Source organism: Dromaius novaehollandiae, chromosome 1 (genome assembly GCF_036370855.1).
Source record: "Dromaius novaehollandiae isolate bDroNov1 chromosome 1, bDroNov1.hap1, whole genome shotgun sequence".
Classification (NCBI taxonomy): Eukaryota; Metazoa; Chordata; class Aves; order Casuariiformes; family Dromaiidae; genus Dromaius; species Dromaius novaehollandiae.
Genome location: NC_088098.1, coordinates 140,097,398 through 140,122,058, shown reverse-complemented (window position 1 = coordinate 140,122,058; position 24,661 = coordinate 140,097,398). Strand labels below are relative to the sequence as shown.

The following is a 24,661-nucleotide window of genomic DNA, read 5'->3' as shown; positions in this document are numbered from 1 at the left end:
CAGGCTGCCTTGGGCCAGCATCAAGACCCTGCCATAGGCGAGCACCAGCAAAAGGTATCTGTCCAGCCATGGCCTTCCACAGACACCCACCAAATTAACAGTGCATTGGGAGTGATTGTATTGTGCCCTAAACACCACCACCTGTACCTAGCTATGCATACTTTGTTCTTCCAATCCACACTTAAAACAGGCAGGCAAAACGGAGGGAAACCTGGCCTCTAATGAGAAATCCTGTATTAAGAAATATAGTTCTGAGCACACGCACATATATAAACATGTTTTTATGAGGGGATTCTTCTAAAGGGAGCCTTTCCAAGGTGGAGGAGGTATATTTCCTCAGCATGTCCAAAAGGAGAATAGAGATTTTTTTTGACCCTTAAGCTCAGTCATCTTCTTCCTTCAGCCTGCATTTTTAATGCAGGCTGAAAACATTGATCAACTGATATCAATCACCTATACTAGGCTTTTTCATTGCACTCCTGCTGGTAGCATAGACCTGCTGCCAGTCTTGACTATAGTAGTGAATAAAAAGTCTACATCAGCCAGCATCAGCATACTCCCTATTACCACCAGTGACAAAACAGCATCAACACTGGCAAAAATAGGAAGTTTCTTCAGAAAAAAAGATGAAAGAAAAAGCTTAGCAGAGACATAATCCTTATCTTCATCCCCTCTCTTTAGTTTGTGCTAGTGATTTCAACATGCTGTTACACTGATGCTCCTTGCCCAGCATTCAACTTCCTTTGCCAAGCTGAGTGTTTCAGACACTGCAGCAAAAGTCACTCCATCCTCATAATTCACTACATCTTGGTCTTTTCTGCCAATTCCCAACTGTCACCCAACTTGCAGGACAAAATGCATACCCAGCAGGGACCAACCCCTAGAGGACTCCACTTCAGGCCGCAGCATCTCTAAGACCTGTGGCAAAGCCACTGAGTATTAAATAGCACAGTGGCTGCTGCCACCATGGCCACCTCCCACAGGGACAAACTCCATATCCATGGCCGCAGGATGATCAGGAGGCAATATGGGTCAAAGAGAGGTGATGTGCTCCCACACAGCGCAGTTCGTTGCTATACTTCTAGTTCCTTTCACTTATGTCTCCCCTCATGGGAGATCTGCCAGTGGAATCATGTTTAATCTGTTTAGTGAGTGACCTGTTGCGGCTTTGCAGAAAACGAGGTAACTGCCCCATGTCTTCACTCAAAATCAAAAATCAAAATCAGCCTTGTGTCATGCTGAGTGCTGAATGACTACATGTAAAAAAATATCCCTGTTCTGTCAATTTAATCTCATGTGCACTAAGCATTAAAAACAACACAGCTTCATTCAAAATACTGCCTCTTTACAAGCATAACAAATTCTCTGTGGAGTAAAATTACTAAATTGGTTGATTCTTTAAGAGCGCCATTATGCATAAAGAAATGTAAAAAATGTGTGTGTGTGCTTTTCCTGCATTCTTTTTTCAAAGCTGCTGATTGTTCATGTGTGTGTGTAAATAAGCTTTCACATTCATAATCAGCCACCTCCTCTTCCTTCCCTCCCCTCCTGCCTTATTCTTTTCATACTGCTTCAATCCTTTGTTAGTAGCAGTAATCACACAGTGAGATTTGTCTGAGAAATTTCAGGAGAATCGAAATGAAAAAAAAAATCCTTTTCTTCACATTTTCATAAAAGCATAACATTTCATGCTCTTTTTTCTGTATGACTGAACACAAAATTGTGCTCCTGAAAAATAAACCTTTAAAATTTGGGAAGCAAAGGAAACTGAAATGTTTTTCCTCAGTAATGTAAAAATAATAGTGATATTACAAAGAATAGTCTGCAAAAACTTCCAAAAGAGAGTTTAGTGAGAAAACAGCTCCTTTCTATCTCAGAAAGATCTGGGTAATGAATAATGGGAATGCAAAAAATATTCATGATAATTATTAAAAAATATCGGTCTGTTTAAACTGTACCGGCTTTTTTCTCAGAAAAGGTGGTTTAAGAATGGAAAGAGTCCTCAGCTTAGCCAGTTGTGAGTAGGTGGAGTTCATTGCAGAAATGGGTTTATGAGGATAATATGCATTGCTATTCTTGATTCTCTTCTTTCCTCTTATCCTGTGTCTAATTATCTGAAACTAATTCAGATAATCTTTTACTGGTCTTGATTCAGGCCAAAGAGGAAGAAGAGTCTACTTTTTTTACACACAATAAGCTTTTTCACATTTCATGAAGGATAAAGAAAAGATAGGAGAAGGGGAAGGAAAGGAAAGGGGAAAGGAGAAAAGAAGGAAGAAAGAAAAGAAGAAAGGAAGAAAGGGAGAAAATTAGGAGTTCTGTTTTAGGATTCTGTGATTCTTCAGGCTTAAAGATTACAGAAGATAAGGCAAAGCTACCTTACAAAATGCCAAGTCTTTTCATGAGGCATTTTAATGTTTTTCAACTCATAAGTAATATTGCAGTCCTCATAACCTGTAGTAATTTATGTTCATATCGCATTTTTCATGAGATATGTACCTTTAGCCTAGCTTAAGGCTGGGCAGTTTATAAATATATAATTGCTCTCTAGTTACCCATCAAAATTGATATAGAATCAACTATTTTTTAGACTAAGTTAATTTGTTTTCACAGGCAGGCTAATAAACCTAAAGTTAATCTGTGGCATATAATACTTTAAGTACCTTTAGAACCAGAAAATTCTCTAGACAAACCTTTAAAATATAATTAATGCACTGGTTAGAAATAATTCAGGTTGATTTGAATTAAAGACTGAAATCGAGAATGAGATGGGATTTTTTAAAAAGAGAAAAATGTGGTATATTTTCTCCCCAGATTATGTAGACTCATCCGTGCCAAGTTCATGAGGAATTCTAGAAACTGTGGTATGTAATGTAATACCATTCAATGTAGACTAGTGGAAGGTAATGTGAATTAAAAGAAACAATTTAAAATGTTCAGAGACATGACTGGATTCCATATTAATTATAACGACACAAGATCCTAGATGCTATTGACTTGGACAGCTCAAAACTACTGTTGCACATACTTGAAAAAGGTTTGTGGGATTTTCCTGGTAGAGTAACATTTTTAAATTATTTACTTATTTATTATTATTATAGCGTGGCAGAGTTATATCGCAGGCATTTTTATTTGTGCATTTTCCAAACTGCTTTATAATTTAAAGAATCAAAAATAAATCTTCCTCTAGTAATCCTTTCATAACCACTGCAAGATTATGGCATTTATATGTCACCTTAACTTAAAGTGCAACATATGGAGTGCCAGCAGGAAATGAAGAAATTGTCAGAAAGACAGTAAGAGAAAAAGCAAAAATTGCAAGAGTTCCTATATATAGTTTACGTTTGATCTACTGTACTACTCTTCTGCTATTCTTAGGAATACTTATTCTCCTAGATAGTCTACCGTAAAAGTGCTCACAAGGCTTCCAAAGCTATAAGGGAACTGCAGCAACACATTGACTGTCATGTGTTTTAACTTTTATTATGCTAGCTATTAAGGTGCATTAATGTTACACTCAGGTACGTCATTATGATCATAATAATATATAAACAAGGTAATACTTCTGTAATAATTTTTTTTCATTTCCTATTTTTTCACCTTTAGACATATAGGAAAATGTGTGTATATGCCACAAAGCAAGTACTTCGGCTTTTTCCCAAAGCCTATATCCACCAACGACTTCTGATCAACTTTTAGACCCAGATTTATCCTCCTTATAAAATTTACCTACAGAACTTAGTTAACAGTACTTATTCCTTGGAAAATAAACATAATGGCTAGTTAAAAAAAAACCTATGACTTCATGCCTATACTGTTATAAAAATAGGCAATAAAAAGTTTATTATTCTGATCAAACATCGAAACAGGGTATGAAGAAGAATACCATTCATTGAGAAAAAGCCCAGATGTACATACAGACCATATAAGGTAACAGTGTGTATCTGAGAGACGAATTGTTAAAAAAAAAACCCCTCTACAGAGAGCTGACAGGAAGAATTTACAGAAAGAACAGACTACATTTGAAAAGACTATATTCATAGGTGAAGACGGAACTTATTTTTAATTACGAGGAATGTAAGGGGATTTTTTTTTCTTTTTTAAAAGAATAAATGACTTGCATGTTTGAGGTCGCGGGCGAAACATTTTTGTTCTCCACAGTGCAAATATTTTCACCAGTTTGGAGGCTTGATGTCCCCATCAGCAACACAAGCAGCTTATAAATCAGGTTAAAGACAGCTTCTTCTTTGCCTGGTTCAAAAAGTTCTGATATTTTGCAGATATAAAAACATATGGTGCATATGACAGCAGCTACTACAAATGGGCATTTTTGGCAAAATCTCCTTCAGGACTGTTTAACCTCCCTGGCAGTATTTGCAAGCGAAGCTTGGGTGGCGCAGAGGCCGGGGAGATGGAAGCAGGAGAGGGTAAAAGCAGGCGTGCAGCAGAGCAGTGCCGAGCAGGCACAGAGCGAGCTGCAGCACGTCAGCACCGATGTGCCCTGGCAGAGCCTCCCGACCGAGGCGGGAACTGCAGGAAGAAGCTGCGAGCGCGCAATAGCGCTGTATAAAACACTCAAATGACAAAATCTCTCTTCCAAAGAGGGCCAAGGCTTATTCTCCACTTTCCCGCTGAGCCAGCCAATCCTACCTCCTGGAGGCAGATCAGACACCACCCCTCTTCTCTCCGCACCACCTCAGTATGCCATTTTCCAAGAGGTAATCTATTTGCCAACTTCTATTTTTGTCAGATCAACCTGTTCCCTGAAGCATAATGAAAATTCCTTGCCAGATAAATTTGTTTCTGAAGTTCACTGGTTGCCAGCTCCACTCCAAGTTATTTCATTTTGTCCGCGTGTCAAAACCATTAGTCTGGCAACAGATTAAATCTCCAGTTATTGTCGTAAGTGTGTGTGTGGGGGGGGGGGGGGGTGCTAGACAATCACAACATGAAGCAAAATGTCTGCCCTAAGGAGATGACACTCTAATGATGTGGAAGCAAAAGAAGGTATTAGCGGTGGGGGTTGTCGCCACACGGTGGGAGAGGGGAAAGGTTTCTCGGCTTTTATGTCCAGCTGTGCAGGTTCCCCAAAGCTGCTTTCAGTGGGGAAGAAGGAAGCGAGATGGAGACTTGCACACTGACCGAAAGGCCATTTGGCAAGCTCCTACAGGCCCCGGGGAGACATGGTCCTGCTTTCTTCTGGGGAGTACCTGCTCTCAGTGTGGCTGAAACCTGTCACTCAGTCTGCATTGCAATTAGCTGAGTAATCCTCGAATGCTAATGCCCTTGAGTGAAATATTTTTTTTTTCCAAGCCAGCACGATATTTTATGGTGTCAGGAAATGAGTGGCAAAGGCCAGCATCCATGAAGAGATGAGTCACTTTAAGTGGGCAGACAAAGGAAGTAGAGCTGCAATTCTGCAAGAGGAGTGCGAGTCAGTCAACATATTAGAGGAGAGAGGCATAGGATTTTTATGAAAGGCGATGCTGAGTCATGAACGCCAGCAAGGAGACAAAGGGAGAACGAAGGTGAAATAGAGTATACTTAGACAGGATTAGCAGGAAACAGTCTGTGCTTCATATCATCCCTTCCATTCTTTAGGGCTCCATAGGAAATTATGTGCCTTGGCTTTTGAAAACAGTGGGTTGCAGAAGTGCTGTGTGCTCTCCTCTTGGTTCATTCTGCACGCTTTGCTATGCATTAGGACAGCGCTGATTAGAGTAAGACAGCTGGTAACCCTATTCAGGATTTTTCCCCTTAGGAAGAAAAAAAAGCTGATGTAATCCCCCAGGGCTCCTCCTTTGGTATTGCTATTGCATAGCTACACAGTCTCTCCCTGAGTCTTTCTTGAACAACATCCCAACCCTCCAATAGACTGAGGGTCCTTCTGGTTGTTTTTTCTTGCATATGTTTACTGCTTTATGTAAGAAAAGAAACAGGGAGAGTGAAATCAGAAAAACAAAACAGGTGATGAAATTTTCAGTCAAGGCACAGAAGGTGCATTCAGTACTGAACGTCAGAGAGAAATCTGAGAGAGTAGGTTTTGCGTTCCAAACTCTGACTTTTCTACTGATGGGGTGAAACTGAATTGGGAGGCAGCAGATGACAGACTGCTGATCCTCTGCAGCAGAGACCCCTTCCAAACTGTGGCAGCTGCACAGACACTCAGTTCAGATCCTCTGCCTCCCTCTCCTGCACACCAAACCATCATTTAATTGATTCTGAAAACATGCTTTTTGATCACACCCACAGGTCTCATAAATGCACTATGGTTAAATTCATCTTGGACTGAAGGCTGAAGGATCATATATCCAAGCCCTCATCTGAGCTCCTCAAAATATGAGTCTGGAAAAACAACAACAAATCTGTTTTCGAATAAGCAGGAAAAGAAATGAGCGTGCTAAGATTCTCTTTAAAAGAGCAAATGCTGTATTTCCCTTAATCTGTGACCACTCATTCTGAAAAGGAACATCTTACAAATCAAAGGAGACGCTCAGATTTGGAAGGCCAATCATATTTGAATGCAAATAACTGTTTATGTACTTGCAAAGGGAAATCATTTTGCAGTATATTACAAAACAGCTTGCTGCCTCTGTGTCTCTTTTTTGCCACCTGAAAAGTAGGTCAACAATCCTCATAGCTTTGAAAAGAAGAAATTAGGAATGCTTGTTGAAAACAAGCAGGATTTAATTTCAGTTGTAAACAGAAAGAAATATTAGCCTCACCTTCTCTATGTGAGATTTCAATATACAGTTAGAAGCCAGGCACTACTGCACATTATATAGAGTTCACATTGAGAGCCAGCTGTACCCCAAATTTTCACTAGTTTGACTCAGTGTGAATACAAGCAGATACAATATACAGCCTGCAGGGATAAAATCACAACCTCTCCCATGTGGAGCAAAGAGAAAAAGGGACAGATGAGCTAGGACAGCCTTAACAAAGGAGCAATTTTTGGAAAAGGAAAATGGCAAGGTGGCCAAAGGATCTGCTGATTCAGCATATCCCACCATAACTACCCAGAATATTTCAGACTGTGGTCTTAAACTATTCATGGATGCTGACATCATAACAGCTGAACCCAAAGGGACAATAATGATTTTATTTCTTGGCGTTCCTTGGAATAAACGTCCACTGAGGGCACTGTGGATTTTACCATACCAAGCCTAGTGAATCTGAAAGAACCTGTATTTCCCTTGGATAGAAACATTTCTCATTTAAAAAGAATAGCAATTGACACATTTCTAAAAGCAATGACATATGGTTGGGAAGGCTTCTGTTTTCATCTGTCTGATAAACGGTTGGGAAAGTTTCTGCTTTCTTCTGTCAGGCAACTTCCAGTACCAAACATGAAGCATTTAACCTGTGATGGTATGGTGGAAAAGGTCTTACAAAACTGAACATGTAACGTATATATTCACACATACATGCATACGCACATAATTTGATTCTTACTTGTGACAGATGCACTTACACACTTCTGCTTTTCCTGCTAATCTGTTGAACAAACTTCATCTTACTTAAGCAGAGAGAGAACTTTTAGGGACTCTCATCTTCTGGCCTCCCCACTTCATTCCATTACACAGTAACTACTCAAAAGATCCTGGGCAGAAACTGAAGCTTATTTATATTTTAGCTTAGATATACAAGATTGCATATGCATTAGTGAGGCAAACTGAGTAACAAAATCCCAAATAATGCACGATGGAATAATTGCATTTTGTTTAGCTATACAATGAATTTTCAGCAGCCCTTCAAAAAAAGGTATTTGGTGACTTTGGTTGAGATTACAAGCGTCAGTGCTGCTTGTGTCCAGTGATTCTAGTGGATCCTCGACAAACTACAGCAGGCTTTCCATTTGGATCTCCTCCATCATTAGGTCTTATTTTCCTGTCAGTTTGCCCATTTTATCATGGGATTCTTTCAGGCAACAGACTGGGTAACATACCTCCAGCAGCAGAAGAAATCAAACAGTCTATAAAAATAAAAATATGTTTTAATATTTTTTCCCATAAAAGATGGTTTATCAGAATGTATAATATGAATGTGAGGCTCATGGTGGCCATTTCACTTTTCTCAAGCACATAAAAAAGTTTTGCTTTTCCTTATTTTCTTCTTTAAAAGAGTTAATACACTAGAAAGATTTGTATTTAGGACTGTTTAAGTGTGTTAAAGCAATCCAGCAAAAGCTGACTTGCCAAATTCAGCAGTGATGTGAATTGGGGGTTAAGCTGCATACTAAGTTTAAATCAGTAAGCGAAGGGGTAAATGTTAACATTTTTCCACCAGTGCCACTCTAAGACTCAATGGACATTCCAAAAGCTTTTACATCACACTGATACTTCCTGTGGGCTAAACTGATGCCATGTTAATTAGGGACATGATTACAGCCTAAGTAAACATCCGTTTACACCAAGCATGAATTTTATAGTCCTCTTTATTTGCTTTTGCTGAAATACTTTTCCCAGTGTTCTGGGATCGCAGTCACTTCTTGTATTAATCAGTACAATTTTCTGAGATTACTGGAATGGCATTAGATTAGGTCAGCAGAGAAACTGGCCCTCTGTGTGTATCCTAATTTTACATCCCCATGAAATACCACAACAGTCACATCAGTTTGACTTTTATACTTGGAATGAGTTTCACAGCACACTCTTGCAGCACAGCTTCATACCATCATTTACTCCACTATATAATTTAGCTCAGAACCTCCAGAGAGACTTCCTTGAATCTGTTTACTCCAGGCAACATTTGACAGACTTCAGCTTTTTTTTTTTTTTTAGTGAACATTTAGGAGAATCTCAGCGAACACAAGTGGTGATTGATGCATTGATACCACAAAGAAATGACATATATATATTATTTTTTTACTGGAGTTCCAGAAGGCACTACAGTTAGATCATTTCAAGGAAGGACTCACAGGAGTTCTCCGGATGCCTGGCAACACAGCATACTGTTTTTTCTGTCAGGTCCTTCTGGACTGACGTGGAAGATCATAGTGCAGACAGCTGGCGTAGAGTTCAAAGATTTTTGCGCTGCACAGTGCAACTGGCATAAGAAGGATGAGATTACTATTTTATAGCTATGTGTAAGAGGAGTAACCTGAAAGAATGATGAGCTACAGACCTTGCCGCGCTTTGGCGAAGGAAGGATGGGATTTCTCTTTAAACTCCTGTCACCTAAGCTCCTAAAGTGATTCTGGTGAAGCTGTTCCATGAGGGATTCCCTGTTCTTGGAGCACAACGCACCGCAGCATATCTGCACCATTGCCATCTGAACCGGAGTACTATCAATGGATACTGCTCCATTCCTTACATCAGCACTTCTAGGGCGTCTTCCCTTTTCCCCAACTCCTTATTCTCCTTCTTGAAAGATTAGAGGGAAATAATCTAACATTTAAACATATCTCTATGGACGTAAATATGAGCTATTGACTGCATCACTTTCCTCACTTCCAAATGCATACTTTGGGCCATTTTTTACAGTACCTACAGCTTAAGCGATACATTGTTAGGGCAGAAAGAGAGCTACAACATGCAATTACAGAAACACGTGTTTCTTCTGTTTTGTTTTGCTTTTAAACACATGTAAGTAAAGAGATTTAAAATGACGATTCATTACATTGTTAACTGTCCTTTAGAGTGAATTAACAAGAAAATCTGAATAAGGGCTAGATCGGCTCCCATGCCAAGGAAGCCCACGCAAGAGTGGGAAAACAAATTCCGTTTGAGAGGGAGCCTGGCACAACAGTGGGACATTTTACTGAATTTGGCCTTCAGTGATTAAAGCAGATTACAGACCACTCCTTTGCCAGTTTTCCTCTTTTCATTTCAGAGCCATTTTGAAGTCATATGAGCACAAAATGGCATTTTAAAGCCCTACTCGACTAAGTAATTGGCAGGAAGAATGACAGAATCAATACTGTTTCGTATAAGGATGCCTGTGTACCCCCAGGCTATTATTTTGTATACCAATTTTCAGCTCAGATTGAATTTTTGTCATTCAGGTCAGGGCGGACTTAAATCTTGCCTTTTAAAACTTCATAGTAGCACACGAACCTTCATTATAGCAGAACAAGGTGAACGCACTTATGGGGAAAACCTGTGGCTAAATGGTGAAATAACATGATGAATACCTTCAGTTAAAGCCCAAATGAAAACCTAAGAGTCTATTATTTCTTTTTTAAAAAATATGCCTGCAACCTTTATTTATTTAAACAAGGGCAAAAAAAACCTCACTCTGGCTAATGAACACTTCTTCCACCTTTTTTTTCCCTCTTCCGTGTTTTTTTTTCCATGGGCCTTTAATTAGGCCTCGGCACAGATAGCCCGTGTTTGATTTGCAGTCACAGAATCTAATGTGTTTTAACATTGTCCGCCGGAACTGAAAAGGAAACTGTAATTTTATACAGCCTGGTAAAAATATTTGGCATCTGCATCTTAATGAGGCGGGCCGCGGCCCCTCCCCCCCTTTTCTCCTCCCCCCCCCCCCGCGCCGGGCGGGCGCCCCTCCCCCAACCGCCGCGCTTTACCGGCCGGGCCCGGCGCTGTCTAGAAAGGTCACGTGACCCCCTATCAGCCTCCCGGGGTGGAGGAGGGGAAGCAGATTGAACCTGTTCTTTGTTAAGAGGTCAACGCCGGCTCCCGCGGTGGGGAGGGGATTACCGACAACCTTCGAAGAGCGGCGCACTCACTGCCGCCGGCGCTGTGAGGCGATCGCCCTTGGCGGCGCCCCGTTAGCCCAGGCAGGCCGGCAAGGGGGACGGCGGGTCGGAGCCCCGCAATGGTGCTTTCTGTCAGCGGGGCGCAGTGTAGGTCGGAGGCCCTGTGAGGGAGATGCCCCGGAGGCCCTGGGCTGCAGGGCAGACAGTTGTCGCTGCTGCCTGGTGCCCTGCTGCAGAGAGAGAGCTGGGGATGGGCCCACTGGAGCCTCTGCCATGCTGCAGGGCTGCCCACCTGCCTCGGCTCCGGGCCGCTCCAAGGCCACCCGGCCATGCCACTCCCCTGGTACAGGATCCCGACACACTCACGACACCCATTTGTGGGATAAGCAAATAGCGCTGCTGCCCTCTGGGCCCGTTTAGGGCTTGGGAAGCCCTGCCCCAGCTGCCAGCTGGTGCCTCCATTTTGTCCACCATGAGCAGCTCTGGGGAGGTTCCTGCAGAGCACTGCATCCTCAGGCGGGCGCGCAGAGGTTCCCTCTCTGTGTAAGCGGTTGTCACCATGGCCGCTGCAGGGGCAAACCCTGGCGCGAGGCAGGGATAGCTGTCCCTTGCCCTTGTGGGAGTTAACCGTGCTTTCAGAAAAGTTTCCTGTGCCACCTTCAAAGGTTTGCAGCTACACCAAGCTAAAACTGAGGGTACTTCAAAAAGTAAACAAGGTGCAGGATTATTTCTGGCTTCTGTACAGGAATGCAAATGTGATAAAATCCCCTTGTAGGCTCTTCTCTGTCCTCTGCCTCTTGGTAGAGCTGCACAGTCAGATGTAATGTCTCACAGCATCGCAAGATTTGACCCATTGAAAACAGCAGAGAAAAAAATACTATAATATCACTATCACGACATGAAGTGCCCTAATCCCCATTCCTTTCTTTGCCCGCAAGAAAACTTTCTTCGATTTTTCTCCTCTTTCCAGGCTTAATGATCAATTAAATAAATACTAGCTTTAAGTCACCTTCCCTGCACTTCCTTTCCCTGCCCTCCCCCAGCCCGCTCATTGTAAGCCACACAGACATCTGTTTCTCACTGCCTCAGTTAAAACTCTTTCCTTTGAGTGCTTGGTGTGTTCAGAGGCCGAAGCAGAAAATGTGGTGGGGAGAGGTGGGGGGCGTGCTAGAGGCTGATTCCTGTCCTTTGACCTCCGCTTAAATAGCAGAGTAGGTTAAAAGGTCAAGGGAAACAATTGAAATGCTGCTTTTGCTTGAATAGCGTGCCAAATAAACTTATCCAGGGGATTTAGAGTGATCCTTTTATGGGAATTTCTACCTCTCTCAGGATTGTACATGCTGACTTTATGGGAGTTGAGGGCATTCTCAATTATTTTGGGGGGTAGGGAACGCTTGAGCTCCTCTAAATGCTCTTGTTTGAGGACGCATAAAAGGTCGGAGGGAAGCTCTGCAGCCTGCTTTAACTCGGCTGAGCTGCCTTGAAATTTCTCTGTTACAGTATTATTTTTGTCATTTTTTGAATTATTTCTAATCTATGATGTCAGCATTTAAAATCAAGTCAAAAGCATATAGGCCTGACTCTCTTCTTAGACAAAATACACCGCTGTGACTCCATGTAGTAGTGAACTTACTGTTGATTTATGCAGGTATATATGAGAGCAAATGTTTCCCTGAGTATGTTCCCCTAAGCAAATAAAATATTATTTTAGTGTAGATAGTTGCCCGATAGTCATATGCACTAGAACTTTCTTCGAAAGGATTCTATATAAATACATTTTGGTGGTCCTACACTGTCACAATTTCTGCAGTGTTAACTGACAAGCCAGCATCTTTGTAAAGGAAGGAGTCTCTTAGAATAAACAAACTTTTGCACAACTGAAAATTCATAAGAGCTTTTTAAAGAAAAAAAATGGATTTGCTAAATGAAAACTTTCATAAAATGTTTACTGCATTTTTTTCAAATATTAAAGCACATTTTTCAGAAAGCATCAGTTTCTGAAGGCAGAAAATTGATGTATTTTACTCTCCATTTTTCATCTAAATCTTTGTTCTTTTTTTCCCCCCATTTTGGTAAGAAGTCATGGGGAAAAAACAAATGTTTTCAAAACTGCACTAAAATAACCACTTGGCATTATCAACCCATTCTCATATGCACTAGCCCTTTGATGTTGAATTTTCCCATCACCAGTATCACTACAACTGTACTGGTCAAAACAATAGGGGGAGTTCTAGTGAAAGGGAAACCATTAGAGCACAGAGTGTTTTATTACTTTGCCATCTCATTTGCTTGGATCAGGGCCTGATCTAGCAGTTATACCAGTTAGAATTATGAGAAAAAAAACCTTCCAACCACCCCTCTATGCAGGCAGAAGACTTTGCATAGACATAGTTCTACTGCATAGTCAAAATAGGCTAGTTTTTGCTAAACTGTCACAATGAATGTAATATGGATATATTGGGACCTAAAAATTTCTACATTGGCATTTATAAGAAGTCATACTGGCATTCTGAACATGGTTCTGGACTACTGGTAACAACAACAACAAAGTCCTTTTGATGTAGGGAATTTCTTGGAAGTATTCGATGGAGGAAGAGCTGCAAAAACTGAAGGGTCCAACAGGCAGAAACTATGCTTGGCTAATTAAAAAGTTGATGAAATCAAGGATCTTTTGGATAACACTGAAATTGCAGTAGAAAATATTTCATAACATTAGAATGCTGAAAACCCTTCTAATGCCTGAGTGTAGACACAGTCTATATAGATCATGTAAACTGTAATATTTATCTTTTTTTCCCTAAATTTTGTTGCTTAAAAACAGAGTAGATGTACCAGAAGATCGTGAAATAGTAGAGGCCAGATATTCTGGAAATTTTTTTTTTGAAGTATGGATGCATGAATTGCTGTTCTCCTAGTTTTTTGTTATTATGACACATCTACATTAGACAGTATTGCTACAGTCATGCACAAAAGCCTATTGCACATAAAACATTCATGATACCAAGAAAAGTGTGTTAACCGCAGGATAATTCTGACAGCTTTTTTAGATTCTGTGATTAGACGTTACATTTCTGAAGGCAACTACAAAATATTGGGTAGGTTCATCTTTAACTGCGAAGGTCAAAGTAGGCCATTTCACTTCATCTTGTGTTCTGACCCATCTACAGCCTCTGGCTCTATCTTTATTTCTGTATAAAAGAACAAGTTCGCTCACTGGGAATCCTTTGGGGAAGTCACATGCTGCTGAAAACAGCACTAACAAAAGTGCTGCAGGGTACACCAGAGTCATTGCAGAGACGCAGAGCCTCTCAAGAATATTTCAAGGGTTCGGAATAAAACTGCAGCTCATCGGCGGATGGACCCCACCTACTCAGACGTTGATTTGAGGGAAATTCCCTGATGAAGTGGTCAAATCCCAAAAGAGTACCTCCATCATCAAGCCTCACCGCAGGTCTTATTTACTGCCTAAGACATTCATTTATGTAGTCTGTTATTTTGTTGTTTTTGTTCTTGAGGATAAAAAGACATTCTGTGTCCCACTTAAAGTGAAAAGAATATCTTTATAATAATTTTTGCAGAAAAGGCAGTCATCTCTTTTGGAGGCAGTGAAAATATTGCCCTTCTGTGTGTAATTGCAAAACAGAGTAGATCCACTCAGCACAAAAAGGGCCAATCTACCACAGTTGCATGTCATTGCTGTTTATCCACTGCTAGAAGAAAAATAGTCCCGTCCTCTTTACTGTTGCTATGGGAATTTTGAAAAAGTTCCCACAACTCTTATTTCGAGACTATTGGAACAATGAAGAATATTGAGGAAAAAGTATTAATCTTTATGCACAGCATTTTAATAAATACCAAGTTTTATTTAAAACTGCATAACCATTAGCTCTTGCCAGCTCTCATCTAATTACTGTTGCATCAAATATGGTGGCTTTCCAAGAATTTTGCTGAAGTTCCCCACAGCTCCGTTGCTCATCCATTTGGGTCACCTACTGAGTTACATTCTGCCTTGTGGTAAAGCAAATTCCATGTGTGTTGCCTCATGATGGTGCAATTAATTTATTTACTCAAGCAATTTGCTGAAACATTAGAATAGAAAGGCATATGGTGTGAACTAGATGAACAAGTCAGAGTCAATTTGTAACTTTCAGCAGTGCTAACTTATTATATATGATACGCTTCAATTGATTTGCTTTTGTGCCCAACTCTGATCTTTAATGCATTAACCTTAAGAAACCCGGACTTTAAACATACTTGTATTCTATAACGGCACAATTGATTTTTTGATGCAGTAGTTCCTTTACCTTAATTCTCTGGGCCACATTTTGAAATGTACAGCCTTCACCTAGGAAGCTACTGCAGTTGCTGGAGTATAAAATTCCTGAAAACCCTGTGGACAAAAGCTGCATATTTTCCAAATTTGAATCAGTCACAGATTGTAGTCAGGCCATTTTGGGGGTTTTGCTCAAAAGGAAATTTACATTTTTGTTTGATTATTTTTTCTAGGTCCACCCCTATGACAAATCTATAAGAATTTTATAATTAACCTTCTTAAGGTTAGTATTAATTATGTGTAATTTCATGCAACATCATGAACATGACTAGTGACATCATCACAATACTGACCTGTTACACTGAAAGGTATTCAATTTTCACTGTTAGATTTGGGGGGTAGGAAGAAGGAAGGGAGTTTTTTTGTGTTTTCAGTTTTTAGCTGTTCCCTTTTAAATACTTCCTTCTCTTAGAAAAAAGGAGGAGGAGAATTTATTTGTGATACAGATAATAAAAGCAAACTGTAAGAGAGAAGTATTGAATGTGAAATCACACTGTTCCTAACCACAATTTCAGAGGTGCAGGTGTGAAAAGAGAATTCACATTACCAGAATCAAAATGTGTGTGATTCTTTTTTAATGAGTAAAAATGGAAAGCTCTATATTAATCTGATTTTTGTGAGACTGAGCTTAAATGTAGAGTGCATGGTTTTATGCCAGTGAATATTTGAGAAAACACTGTTACCAGCTGCTGGGCTGCAGTCTCGTAGGCTTGTGTAAAGGGCTGCTGTGAAGATTAGAAAATTATATCCCTCAGCTGTGGTCTGCATAGGTGCACACATCATATTATTCCTTGGCTTTCTGCCATTCTTAAATTCAGACCGAATGAAAAACACAAGGACCTTCCCCCCTGTTGTTTCAGAGGAAAAGAATTCTTATCCTCTCAGTATCTGTCTGTTCTGAAGCAGGGAACAGAACGCTTGATTGCATCTTGTTGGCATAATCCTACTCAAAGGGAAATTAAAACTGAAGTTCACTAGGAGATCTACTAGAGATGAATGGACTGAGCATTGCTGTTGTGTGGAGAGCAATGCCTAATGGCATTCTGCTTCACAGAGCTCCCACGATCTAGGAAACAATATGTCTATTGCCACAACTGTTCAAGGTGGCCAAGTTACTCCCCCGCCACTCCATGCAGCTGATGCACATTTTAATCAAGCCATTCTACAGTGTACAGAAACGTAATTAAGGATTTAATTTTTATCCTCAGTGCTGCTGCTTCTCATGGGTCTTCATCTCTGGCACCCCCCATTTGTCTTCCAACACTAAGGGATTGGTTGAGCAGTAACTGCACACACTAATGATCATACATTGGGATGGGATGAGGAGAGCAATCTGGTTGCACTTCATGCAGAAGAGGAAGACTGGATGGGAAATTCAAAATCCTAATATCCCCTCACTTCCCCCCAAAATCTTATGCACCCGTAAACCTGCCCACATGTCTGATAGCGTGCCTCCTCTGACTGCTTGCGCCTCTGTCTTCCGCTGGGACACCAGATGTCTCAAGCAACTGGGAAGAAGGCAACCTGTTCTGTGCAGGAGTTGCTTCACCACTTAACCATTACATGGCCAAAGAGAGGAGAAAGTAGAAACAGCCTTGCACCCTAAGGGACACAGGGGTCAGGCTGAAACTAGATTCAAGAGGTAGAGAAAAGGGAAAATGAAACTTAATCCACAGTAGCAACTCAGTTGCACACATTTTGTTCCATCGAAGATGAACAACTCTCTTCCAGTCTAGAGCATCAACCTGACTGGCTCTGTTCACAGGGTTCAGCTGAAATGAAGTTAAATATGTTTGCTGGAATGGCAGAGTTGAAGGACTTGTGAAGCTAAATTAAAAAAAAAAATGCTATTCTTGTGTGGTTGCTGCTGTAAGATCCCACAGCAAAGAGACATGCACATTTTCCATATGGATTTTTTTAATTCTGAAAATGATGCAGATTTTCCAGGATCAAGGAGCAGGAGAGAGAGGGGTGATTTCAGGGCAGAATTTTCAGCAGCATGGCTTCAGCTCACCTCACCAGCAAATATCCCATCGACTGCAGTAGAAAGAAAATTAAACCAGCGCTGAGTGCCTTTGAAAATGCCACTTAGGCTGGCATTTAATTTTTATCAGTATTGATGCTGCTTGCATAGGTATTTTTTATTGCCAGTCATCTTTTGGTCTGTTTATGTACTGCTTTTTTACCACCAGTAAGCGAGCCCTATCTCATCTAATCCTATTCCTTACCCTTTCTAACTTCGATAATAAAGGATTCTAGTCATACAGGCTCATCACATTTTCCGGAATTCATCTGCTTTTGTTGTTACTGGGGTTTTTTCATCTGCATTCAAACAAAATTTTGAAATATATTCAAAAGTAGTTGGAATTCAAATTTCAATTGGAAAATGTGTCGAGAAGTGTAGGCATACTCTTAGAATGGTGTTTGAAAATGAAGTAGCTTTAAAAAAAGTTTTTATAAATTCTGGGAAAATGAAAAAATATGTATTTTTCTATGAATTTCACAATAAGCACATTTTGATCTCCAGTTGTTGAACACATACCTAACATTTCTACAAGCAATGGTTTTTCGTACTGTAACCTTGTCCCCACAAATAACTGACAAGTTCTAAGTTCACATTTTATCCAAGTTGGAGGCATTTCTTGCTTTAAGGCTCTGGAGTCCCGGAATAGCTCAGATTACTTGTATTTCTTTTGTGACTCTCTGTTAGTACTTTGAGTCAGCAAAACAGGAAATGTCAAAGGATTGTTGAGGAATGCTTCAGGTATAATAAATGGGTAGAAACAAATTCTCATCTATTCTGTGTATTAAGAATCGCCGCTGGATTCAGGATACACTGCTAAAACTGAAGGACGTTTCAGGTATTCTCCAGATAAAAGAGAGATTACAGTTCAGAGAGCAAACTAATTCAAGGGCAGACAGATGTTTTTTAAAAGGAAAATACACACAGGAAAGTCTTCCCTCAACTACCAGACTATGCATTAACTAGAGTTACATTTGCAAGGAGTGGCTTTTTATAATGATCTAAATGCACAAGAGATCATCAGGCAAAGCAGCTTTTCTAGGTGAATTGGGATTTGGGGGTTATGGGGTACTGCAGATCTCACAGAAATAGTTTAAATTGTAGTTTTGGCCCAGATTCACTCACATAATTATCTCAAAATTAACATGAAGTGTGTCCATGACAGGCAATTCATGCAGATTTACACTGGACTGAGATCATAATTTTGCTTGTGGTCTCTCTCCATTTAGCATTGAGGTTTGCTTTGAATAAGAGGAGCTGGGAAATGATGAACAAGAACAAAAACATGATCAACGACAGCAATAACCATAACAAAAATTACTGTTTTGTTCAGGAAACAGATTCAGAGAAGTCTACAGTCTCCACAACCCTGAAGTTTAAATGATGAAGTCATGTATCTGCATGAGAATATAATTTTACAAAAAATAAACAATATCTGCAGTGCCACATCAATCATCTGGACTGTGGGTCAGCCATCCATAGTCTCTGCCTGATACCATTGTTTGTGAAGTTATTTATCTAAGGAAGTAGCAGTATTTCAACTAGCCCAAAAGCAAATTTCTAAAGACCTGACTTCATAGTGATTATTAAAAACATGTAAAAAAAGAAATTTGCTGTAATGTCCTCATTTATAGCACTTACTTAAAATTTGCAGATTGCTTCTTTGTTAAAAGTCTTTAACTTCTGTTAGGTTGTTTGGTATTATCATTATTTTGGTCTGATTAGCAATCGTTGCAAGAGATCTATTCTCTTGTAGCTGTAAAATTTATCATTGAATGTTCTCAAGTTGCCATAAACAAATTATGCTATACCTTTTTTTTTTTTTCCTGTTCTTCTCTGTTTAGGAGCCCCTAGAAGCAGGTGACAGCACTAAGGAACTGAGGACAGAAGAGCCAAGCCTGCACTACAGGGTAACAGTTCTCCATTCCCAAGATCATCCCACTAGAACGTCACACTTAATAAGGGGAGGTAAAGTGTCTACAGATTAGTTAAGATGCTCCCCTGCCTTTAGAAGAGACAAATTTAAATACTTCCTCTGCCACTCATTTTCTGCGTGACCTGTAAAGGACTTAGGGTTAGCTTCCAGAACTCAATTTAGGTATCTATGTTTCATTTCTTTCAGGTCATGTGTTAGGATAAAAGAATGGACCAGAAGTTCCTACACAAGGACATTTAGACACCAAAATGCAGACTGTGGTTGCCAATGCTACACTGACATCTAACAGAGACCGACACAGAGATGCCTAAGCCTGGAGAGAGACAGGACTTCAGTATGTCCTGTTGGACAGCTTAAGCACCCCCACATTTACCATGTTGTCTGGGTGACTCTCATTCCCAGTCTCTGAACTATTCTTAAGTGAGTACTGTGTATAAAACTTAAGACATAAAGCTTAAGCTTTTTATTTATATTCTAAGAGAGAATCACCTGCGAATCATCATGCCTAAGCCCCTCTGAGAACTAGGTTGTAGCGTCTCTGGTTTGCATCAAAACTACTGGGCAGATGATACACACCACAAGGTATGACCCACAGACCTTACCTGCCAGGCATTCCGACTAAAGCATCAGCTAGAGCACTCCATGGGTGTCTCCCCATCCAAGCGCTCAGTTTTGGGCGGGGCGGGGGGGGTTGTTTTTTGTTTTTGCAGTAGGAAAGCTGGTTGGAGGAGGGGAGAATAATGTTGAGGACTGGGAAGCTATTCTAGGTATTTAGATATGACTGCTGTATCTGTTCTCTATTGCTGAAATGGAGAAAATTGCAATTTTTAGTATATTCAAATAGATATATTTGTGGCATGAGAATAATTCCAGTGAATATTGCAAGGAATTCAAATGCTATGTGCTTCGGCTTTGTGACTTAGCCCTGAGGGCCATATCAAGCTTTAAAAGCTTAACTGTGGAATGGATGGCCTCTTGTCATGCTCCTTTCTCTTCCACCTGCCTCATCTAAGCTAAACCTATTGCAGAGCCCTGGAGAGCATCATATGCAAAGGCAAAGGAAAGTCCTGTAAATCCAGAGGTTTTTTTCAGATCTGATATTCAGCTATGTGTGAATTACTCTCAGTTGATTAGTTAAATTTGTTTCTATTGTCCATGTGTGACATTCAGTACAGGTATGCCTGCATAATGATAATGTTAAGAAGGGCTCAAATGATCGCTTTTATAAGACCTCTGTAATATGAAGACCTTCTGAGACCATTTCTCTCCAGAAAACTGTGTTCCCAAAAGCACTTTGCTGTACTGTGTGAAAAATATGTATGCTTGCTGCATAAAGTCCCATCTCAAAATGTGGTCATCTGAAGTCTACACAGATACTTCAGGCTTGGTTCATCAAGACTCCCACTACCTTTCTTTCAATATTTATTTCCATTTTATTTGGTAGTTTTCTCAAATGAGGTTCAAACCTCAAAGTCATTAGATGCCTATAATATCTAATCTCCATTAGATCATGGAGTTAGCAACTGGAAAAGGGAATGGGAGAGAGAGAGATCCTTATATTGGTGGATTTATGTCTTTGTTCATCATCATATCTTTTGATTCGGATTTGCTATCAAGATATTGTCTGATCAAGGGTCAACAAGCTCTACCCTCCAGGTTAGGCCCACAGAATCCCAATTCTCATGTCAGCTGTGGCTTGGCCTTGAGGGCTGTTCTGTAAAGCCACACCTAAACTGCACTGCAAGTACTTTCTACTGTGTATCTGCAGTCCTGATCCCTGATCATCCAGTCTGGAGAACCTGCTGTAGCATGCACAGCTCATCTTAAACACAGAAGCACCTTCCTTTCAGGGTCAACTGGGAGGCAGAACGGGGATAGTGAGCATGCAGGTTTCTCCCAGCATGTACACAGCATGCAGCTGGAATATCCTCATAAATCTAAGGAGTTGGGACACTTTCATTAGTTCTACAGTTTAGATAAAAATGCCTGTCCACAGAAGGGTTTATGTCAAGACCTTCAGCCTATCGATCTTGGTCTTCCTCCTGTATGTTAAGTTATCTGAAGTAATAAGGCCAGGGAAAACCTGCAGAGTGATATATGTGAAGCAGTGAAGAGCCCATAGATGCTAGAGGTGCTCATTCTCTCAGCCTTACCTTGCGTGGTTACCTGTTGTTTGCTGTTTCCTTTCTTGTAGGAGAGAGTTGCTCTCTGTCAGTTGGCTGAATCTGTGTCTGTTCTCCTGCATGAACATTTAGCGCAGATGTGTTTTTTCCTATATAATAATATATCTATGAATCTTCCTGGAGTTTGCCAACCTTGGTGTGAGATTTAGGATTCATAGTACAGGCAATAAAGAAATATAATTGAAGTGATAGAATTCACTCATGTAGCAAATTAGCTGCTTATGACAATTTAACCCTAAATGGATGCTTATTCAAAAGGCTGTCATTGGGAGATATACTAAGTTAAAAGTCCAATTACTTCTCCAAAAACACCTGTATTTTGCAACAAAGATTTCTTCAAATAGCTCAGATCACTCCGATTGTCTTTACTCTGTCTCAGCAAAATGCTGCAAGTCGATTACAACATTTTTTAAAGAAAGGAAGGGCACTTATTCCCCCAAATACCCACCTTAGTTACATGGTTTCTGAGCTGCAACACTACTGTTCATGGCTCAGTGCTTGCATAAACTCCTCAGTGAGAAATCTGAACATTATTTAATTAGCCTGGTCCTGCTGTGTAATACTCCAAAGACCCTGTTTACCCAATTAAGACAAAGGCTGCATGATCTTACAGTTAGTGTTTCTATATACTGAGCCTTGCAGTTGGAAACTAGAAACATAAAACATTTCTCTTTGCAACTCTTAATTGTGCTATACCTAAATAACAAAAAGTGGATACAGAATAAAAGAATAAGGAATCCTTTTCAAAACCCCTGGTTAAGACATTCTTATGATGCAGAGGAGGCTCAGCTAAACAGTGGGTTTCAGGTTCATGATATGTTCTGTTGCAATAAAATAAGAAAAAGAAGACTTCAGATATAATAATAATAATATGCCCATGAAAAGGCTCTTCAAAATAAATACGCCGTTCACTAAAACTAGCGTAAGAACTACTATGGATAAAAGGTACCTGAGCTGTGGGTCTTACTAGGAGATGGAAAGGAAGGAAGGAGCTGATTAGTATTTGTATAACACTTGCCTGCATGCTCCAATAAATATTTTTTTGTCTTGAATTGAATTAAAAAATATAGTATATCCGAGTAGCACAATGCAGCTTTTGCAAAATCTTTTCTTTCGTTTTATTAATGGTGAACTATTTGTCTCACCTATCCACATGATAATCCTGAAAATCTCTCTTTCAGTCCAAAGATCTTCCTATCCAGAAGGGAGACTAGAAGTTGAGCTGCTTAGAGGAGTACTGCAAACTGCAAACCTGCTCTTCTGGCTCAGGTGGAGACTACTGCAGACAGGAATACTTTGCTTTTGCCAAGAGAGGATTTTGGCTTCAGCCTCCATTTTGCTATTGTTTTTCCAACTGTGAACTCTTGACACTCTCACAAAAATCTGAAGGTAAACTTTTTTAATTGTTATTTTAAAATGTGAGATCTTTAAGCTTCTTTCAGTGTTCAAAAATATGGTTAATGTACGGTCTTCGTTTTCTTACAATACCTACCTGCCCTGAAAAGACAGGTAGGCTGAAATTCTATTTTCTTCTATGTATCAGGCTCCCTGGTCATTCAGAGGAAAATCTATATTGTATGAGATGTGTACTGTATCGAGAAGCCAGACCCAAAGAGAGAATTAGGTGACAGCACCAGTAAGGCTTCATGGCTTAAGTTCAATTTAACATTGAACTTAATGTGGGTCAATTTGATTTTCCAATGAAAAATCAAACAAAAAAAAATCACTAAAATGTAAAATTCCATTTTACATCTAAAAGCTATTTCCAAGTAACTCTAATAGTAACATATATACAGGACATCAATAGCATAAGCTTTTTGTCAGATCACACAGAATCATGCTGCATCAATATTTACATGGAAAATCTCAAAGGGAAGTCTTGTTCCTTTCAATAAAAACCAGAAGATGCTAGCCCTGCACAAGAAAAAGAGAAATATGTAGGATGTTTTCAAAATAATGTTAGGACTAAATAGTGTATCAAAAGCTGTATGTTTTCTGCTTATTTACTTCAGAAGATATCTACAGTATTATTCTTTACACTCAAAAAATTTTGTTAATGCAGATGTGTGTTGTTAGCTGTGTTTCATCCTGAAAGTCACTCTGGGGATGAGGAACTGGGTAGGTGGGTGGGTGTATGCGCACGTGCGGAACAGAGTCATCCACTGCCTAATCACGCTAGTAGGAGTGTGACAATACAGCTAAGACATAGATGTTGGCATGGCCATAAACAAAACATGTATTGCTACAGTCCTTCTGCATTATGGAAGTTCTTTTGATCATATTGGTGTCCGCCTTTGGAATTACTCCTGCACAAAGCCACATGCAGTCTGGCAGCATTGGAAAGGTCAGGAGGAATACATTTGCGTTAGGGAACTGGCAGTTCATTGTCACTAGGGTTTGTACTCTGCAAAAATTGTGTGGCTGAAGTTTACATAATGATGGGAAACACTTAAACTATCCTTCCTAGGTGGATGTAACACTGGAGAGGTGTGTAAGGACAGATGACTAATACTAGGAGGATGCAGTATCACTGATTTTCAGCAAGTCCCTGAAGTGAAGAAAAGCTATCCAGATTATAATAGGATCTTGCCTATTCTAAGAATCCAAAAGTAAGTACTCTTTAAAGATTTTCATCAGGCCCTGCCTTCTGTACTGGAGGATCTAACAGTTAATTATCTAATAAATAAAGGCCAAAAAAAGGAATTAAGCAGATGATTGAAAGATAAACATTAGGGTTACAGGTGAAGTTATTAACAAATCTCATATAGCAGGAGGCAAACCAAGATTATACTTGCAATAACTTTCACAACCTCAAGCAAAAAGCTCTCCAAGGAACTTGTAGGAGTGATATCCACCACTCAGCCATTTGGAGCTAAATTCAGGAAGGGCTGCTATGTAACTGGTTTCCCTTTTAAATGCCTAAGCCCACTATTTAGACAGAGCCAGCAATTAATAACTCCAGGCTCAGCTGCTGTCTAAATTGCCTTGACACATATGGCTATATCTATACTAGTAACTTTAACAGTGCCAGGGAAAGTTGCCACGCACCGGGACTCAGTTGTCTATCCTGTTACATTTTTAGAGTGGTCTTTGCCTTATTTGAGGTCTGGGCACACCATCACTTTCCCAAAAATTTCCCTACCACAGCTAGGGGTACTTTGCACATTGATATGGCTACCCTCCTTGGAGGCAAAAAGAGCTTAACCGTATGGATTTGGGTATGGCCACTGCGTCAAAGAATGGTTCAGGGTACATTTAATCTACTTGTATAGACGCAGTGTAGATATATGGGATGGAAACTCCCATGGAAACATCCCATGTATTTCTGCCTTGAGGCATGCACAAATTAGCAGCTAATTCCTGGCCACATTCAGAAACTGGTGGCTTGATCCAGTGAAAAGGAGCATTACCCAACCCTATATCAAATATTTAAACACAATATTCACCCCAAAAGTGAAGAGACTTGAACCTTCATGTCCCATAATACAAGTAGCTCTTTTCCAAAGGTTCCTGGACATCTCAA

The 24,661-nt window shown here is 40.1% G+C and overlaps 1 long non-coding RNA gene across 1 annotated transcript; it reads left to right on the top strand.

Annotated features, from left to right (window-relative positions):
* The first annotated feature begins 4,402 nt into the window (after nucleotides 1–4,402).
* On the top strand, nucleotides 4,403–23,741 carry LOC135329722 (uncharacterized). The gene is made up of 5 exons (XR_010391346.1): nucleotides 4,403–4,718; nucleotides 18,864–18,929; nucleotides 19,142–19,375; nucleotides 22,320–22,527; nucleotides 23,606–23,741. It is a non-coding gene; the product is annotated as an uncharacterized LOC135329722 (long non-coding RNA).
* Nucleotides 23,742–24,661: the final 920 nt, after the last annotated feature.